Source organism: Ruditapes philippinarum, unplaced genomic scaffold (genome assembly GCF_026571515.1).
Source record: "Ruditapes philippinarum isolate M1 unplaced genomic scaffold, ASM2657151v2 ctg5296_1_1_1_1, whole genome shotgun sequence".
In the NCBI taxonomy this organism is placed as follows: Eukaryota; Metazoa; Mollusca; class Bivalvia; order Venerida; family Veneridae; genus Ruditapes; species Ruditapes philippinarum.
In genome coordinates this window covers 90,924-97,464 of record NW_026857573.1, presented here as the reverse complement: position 1 = coordinate 97,464, position 6,541 = coordinate 90,924, and positions in this window count along the sequence as shown.

The window sequence follows — 6,541 nt, the reverse complement described above, 5'->3', positions numbered from 1 at the left end:
CGCACGATGTAATTTTATACAGCATAATTACCACTGGTTTAATGGCATTCTATCAATTATATTGAGAAAACTATTTTAGTCTTGTATGTAGTCTACCTTGATTTTGAATATTTTATCACCGATCGATTTAGCATTAAGCCCATCTTCTATCTTATTTATATGAAATCAATGTACCATATTTTAACCAGGGAAATAAATTTCGCATTGAAACGAGTTATTGCAGTCTTGCTGGGATACGTGGTGTGTGCAGCATTTAAACAAGATTTGAGTTTTATCATGTATGGCCTGCAAAACTAATATACTAAAACTGTTCAAATACCGATATGCTTACATAGGAATTAGACAATTGTAAAAGCTAAATAGCTAAATAATTATCAGTTATTGTTTTAGCTATAGAGTAATGTGATTTCCTACGTCAAGGAAGGAACAGGCTGTGATCGTGACAGAACAGCATGAACTAGTCTATTTTTGGACATTAATTTAATCTCAAATGCATGAAGCTTTAATATCTCCATTTTCTATAAGACCTTTGCCTATCAGATTACTGTTTTATCGTGTATATCAAGTAACGCAGGAATGTGAAAATAACGCGGGATTTGTAGAAAAGTACATAACGCCAAAAAAAAACATGTGCACCGCTATAAAGCTTGGGCATAAACTAATAACACAGTAAGTAAACGGAACAAAATATTTTATCGTAAATAAAGAAATAAATAAGAGCATACGGCTGCTAAGACCAGCATTACAAATATCCCTAGAAATAACTTTACTTTTTCAGATGATGACCTTCAGGTGACAACCGTTTAAAAGACAGACGACTTTTGTGTTTCGCCGGTAACTGTTGTGTATCTTTAGTCATTTGCCAAACTACGAGTGCCATGAGGCAGAACAATTTTATTAAGGAACTTTTTATGAGATAACTAGCGTTGCTCCGGTGCATAATTCAGAATTTCGGCCTAATTTTAACAGGTTCTTAGTCACATTGTATCTGCTAATTTCTGTGTAACATGACACGAAATGTTTGACAAAGGTCTCAGATATACCGAATATTTAAAACGTAATGTAAAATATACGTTATTGTCTTAAAAGATATCGACGAAAAACAAAAATCACTTTTAATACGCTAGCCACGAATTGTCTTGAATGACAAACCTTTTCTTGGATTTTTTAATGTTTCATGATGTTTGAAATAAAATGTCTCAGAAACCAAATGCCTCATTCTTTCAATCAGATTTTCATCAAAATATGTTCGTTCATTTAGTTACAATGCTGCTCGTTTTGGTCATAAAATTGCATAATTTTGTGTTACTTTTGAAGAATTCGTGCGTAGTTTTGCACATTCAAGCATTAGAAATTTCTTGATATATCTTGATCAGTTTTATAACTACTTCAAATTATAAATGAAACATTTAAAATTATTCATTAGGTTTCTAAGAAGGTTTTGCATAAAGTTAAGACGAAAACGCTCTGACCATTTTAAAATAACTTGTTGTCAGTAAAGGGTGGAAACATTAAAACATGTCGTCTATTTTAAAATAGCCTTGTTATTAAGCACCGCTAATCAAGGGCGGAAAGACGAAAACCATTATATTTCTAGCAATTATATAAAAGGAGCACGCAAACATTTTAAAATGCTTTGTTGTCAGGCGGCGCTATCAAAGGACTTAAAATGAAAATGTACTAAATATCTATAATTGGCTTATTGTTACGCAGCACCAGCGAAAGGCGAAATACGACAACATATTGTCTTAAAATGCAATAGACCGTTTTATTTTATGCTTTTCAGTGGATTACTGATTTATCCGTGAAAATTATATTTGATAATTTCACAGTGAAAATTATCAAAATATAATTTCACTTTTTTCAATGACGAAACTTCTTTTTTAAGATTTTCCCCATGTGGTACCTCAATTTTATTTTTACGGACAATTCTGACAATGTCAGGCTGTTAAAAGAAATAGCAAAGCTGAAATAGATAAATAACTTAAATGTCAAAAGTAACACAGAGAGAAAACTTACTTCTATTCCTCAAATTCCAATCACCAAATTTCGTCTCTAAATTTTTTTTGTTTCGTTTTTACAGTCTGAAAAATACATTCCTTCCCCATGCAAAACTGCTCTTGATGACATTTGGGCATATTAAAGTATCCTACGAGCAATAACTGCCGTATGCTTTATGAAAAATTGAAAAGCATGGACAGCCATCACTCGTAAAATAAGTAAAACAACCCAGCAATCCTTCAGCAAGCTTCCAAGTTTTCCATTTTCCTAGCTCCTTTTCTGAATGTTTTCACTTCTGTCAACACTTATTTTTTGTCTGTTACAATCCTCAAATAAGTTTTCTTTCTTTTAAAAAGGTGTATGACTAACAAATCCAAATTAATATATCCTTCTGAATCTTACACAATTATTTTCCTCCCATGAAATACACAACTTTAAAAAATGGCTGCCGTTTACATTTTAGAAAGCCAGGTTTAATATAAATTCGCAGTAAGTAACAGAAATATGGATGGATGGTTGGAATTTTCTCCTGCAAGAATTGTTTGTTTTTATTATTAAAACAAGCGATCATTCATATTTTTTTAATAAAATGAATAAATATCACCGTCATTTAACCTTGATTGGCGGACTTATTTTCAGCTCAAGACTTCTTGTTTTAAATGAGAAATTCCGTCTAAATGGGGCTCTCAATGGGGGAAACAGATTTTAATATTAACGTTAAAATTATGGAAATTTCGTTTTAACTTGTTTTTAAGCATAAAATAAAAAGAAAATTTGTCTGTTTGTGTAATAATGTAATTTTATTTCATCTCGTGAACTTTAAAAACAGTATTCTCACTCGTGGCTACGCCACTCGTGAGAATACTGTTTTTAAAGCTCACTCGATGAAATAAAATTTCATCTTACACACAAACAAACAAATATCCTCTATTTAAATAAGTTTACGTTTATCACCATTCACAAGCACAGTCCGACAATCAATTTCCAAACGTGACGTTATATTAGCTGTTTCGAGGTTGTCTTCCCATTTGGTGCTTATTTTTTTTTTCGCACGCTATATTACGCGCCGCTTGTCGCAATACATTAACAACACATAATTCCTTTTTTAGTTTTTCCAACTCATTGGCATTCCACACTGTGGATTTTGGAAACAGAAATGTTAGTTACGAGTGTTTATAACGACTATCAACAAACAACGGGCATTAGGCAGCGACTATAATGTTCCATCTCTCAGCATTTAGTGCTCAGGTCAAACATTGAGATAAAAATATTTTTTCCTGTCTCCCAAAGCAGCTTTATTGTTGTCCCTAATTATAATATAATGCTCAAAATAGAGCACATGCTATGTTACGCATTTCTGATTGCTAGTATACACGTTTGTGTCAATTCAAAACACACCATACATTACAAATCGTACATCAGTGCGTAGTTACGTTGAATGAACGAACTTTTCTCTGTGCTTTTCCCACTTTTTTTCGGGAAAATATCATACTTCTTTGCATTATTTTCTTGTTAAGATTCCACTGGTACAGGGAATTTAGTGTTGTGCATATCAACGTCTCGCGATTAATTCTGGTTCATATCTATATTAGATGAACAAATGTTTCTTCTGTAGCAATGATTTTGGACAGAAACAAGTCGTCCTTTGTGCGTTTCTTATACGATACACCGTCATCTCCACTTCTTAATCTGTTCTGAAATTTAAACACAAATTGCTTTTAATACTTTTTGGTTGATTTAGTTTTTAAAATTTAGTTTTTAAAATAAACTTTTAAATCTCGGTCGTATTTTGGTGCGAAACAGTCGTACATGTATATCGTCTATAATATGAAATTAGGCAAAGCCTATATGAACGGGGAAGTCGGTAAAAAAAAATCCTTATATTTTTCCGTTTTAAAGGTGTCATTCGGTATTATATGTACCCACTTCCGTTTTCACTCGGAACACTCGACGATTATTAATAATCCGAAAAGTTGAGATTTGTTCCGTTATCGGAATACACCGCCTTTTATCATTGAGTTACATTGTAAATGGCGGCGCCTAACTAGAACTGACACTGAAAATTTCATTGATAGGTATAGAATTCTATAATATGTTTTAATTGTTTTTTATTTTAATTTTCTTTTAAATATACACGTGTAGTCTATAGCCGGGCAAGCCAAAGCCCGGACCCGCTTCGCGGGCCCTGACTTTGACTTCCCCGTATTATATTCTACGAGATATAAAGCGGGTGAATTCTGTCAAGTCACTTTTCATATTTGTAATAAACTTTAGCCTCTGGTCCTTTATTGTGGTAATTACTGTTAAACCTTTAATTCCGTATCGACTTTTATGTGGAAGTAAAGTCGTGCAACACAGAAATGAAGTTCATGTATATATATTATATTGTTTGGAAATTGAAATAAATAATTCTAAAATCATGACGCAATCTCAGTTTGGGAAACTCACTGCATTTCAGGGGCAAAGCAATTTGTAGGCACTAGTATTAGGGAGGTTGTGGGACATGCTTCCCTGAAATTCTTTTTAAAATCTACATTATCATATCTGCATTCTGGAGTATTCTAAGAGTATTCTAAATAAGTCCTTAAAATTATTTTTTGTCCCAGGTCCATTCTTGTAACTAAGAATGCGAAACTGTTGTAAGTGGAATTTTGGTACAAAGATATTTTTCGGTATGATAAATAGATAAAGAACTATGCTTTAAATTAAAGAAGTTTATGTAAATTTTAAGCAAACATCAATATATATTTGCATATCGACAAAAAGGATTAATCACTAAAAGTGAAAAATAAAGTTGTCTAAATATTCTTAATGTGAAATTATAAAATAATGAAAAGAAACATCACCGAGAAAGAGCGCCATTAACTAAATGCAGCCGCAACAGCACCCTGCTACATAGGACAATCAGTAAGACACTCAGTAGTCAAAGGAACTCACGGTTAAATACCAACTTATGATAGTATATTTATTGTCGCAATGAAGTCCCCTATTTAATGTTTCATAGTACATAAAATTGATTATGTACGTAAAGTCAATCATATAAATAAAAAAGAATGTGTTTGGTAAAAAAAAGTTGCAAAAAAAATAAATTGTAAACGGTCGTGACGTTTTGTTAGAATGAAAAATATGAGTTGGCATGGCTATTTGATGGTTTGATTGGTGGCTATCATCCTGGAACGTGGCGGTTAGACACGTTATTTAAAATATAGCTACATAATGTCATTTTAGGTTACATAATCATCAAAATTAATTATAAATTTTCACCAGTAAATGTTTTGTAAATGCTCCAACACCATACTTATAAACACTTACATTTTTGGTAAAAAAACAACACATTTGCTTATGCTTCAATAATATGGTTGAGAATAAACTAAACTTTTAAAATTTACTGGTTTATGATTACTAAATTGGTATCGCTACTTATAAAATTACTATGTATTTCTTAGCTCAATTAAGTCGTTATCTCACGACAGTGCTTTCAATCACAACCAATTTTAAATTTCGGGGTGTGCTTAACTTATTTCCAGGTGTTTATCCGGTTTAGGTTAACCTTATATTATAAGTGCCGAAAAGGGCAATAACTTGGAAAAATGGAAGCAATAATTATGTAATGTGTAAGTTATAAAGCCATTGGTACAGTTAGAACTTAAGAATTCCAACTTGTTGTTTTAGGTTAACCTCCTACGGACAGATGGACAGACAGACAAACGAACGGTTAAATATTACTATATGCTCAGGAGACAAAGCAAACATGTATTTCAACTTATTCAATTAGTACGGTCCCTACTCAATTATTGTTTGATTCTATTAACCTGTCAATTGAATTATACGGTCAATGCAGACAATATATTAATCAGTAAATTTTGTGAGCTGTACGAAGTAAAATCTGGTAAAATTCAATTTGTTTCTGCGACATGGTTATACTGACCGTTTTAGCGCAATGCATAGGGTAAACTGCATTTTTATCACTTCTAAATGCCACTACGTGTTGAAAGACCGTGACCGCGTATGGCTTATATTTATAACTATTTTCAAAATCATTGAAGCTATGATTTTCTATGTTGATTTCATTATTCTCTTTTAATATGTTTTACACTTATTTTGGCATGTTTTAATTAGTGTAGTGGCAACAACTCAATTTAACCATGATTTGCACGTGAAAGTACATGTATAATATACTGTTGGAAATATTACTGATTGACAGTCTATTCCGCACGATTTGCACGTTAATAAAATTTAAGCAGGTCATTTTAATACATGTGGTTTTGTATACTGGTTGAGTTGAGCTGAGTTGCATTGTGATTTGAGAGAGGAGCAATCACCTTATGAATTGCAAAATGCATGGGTTATTGGGTAAATGCGCGTCAGAAATAAAAACGAATCTACGTTCAGTTTTTAAAAAAAATGCCCTTCCATATTACAGTACAATTAACAGGTTGGTATCAATGTTTAATGAAGGTAAATAATGTTAAGGATGATCCCCGCCCTGGGCGCCTAATTTCCGCTATCTCTTTTAAATCATAATCATTTCATTTCACCA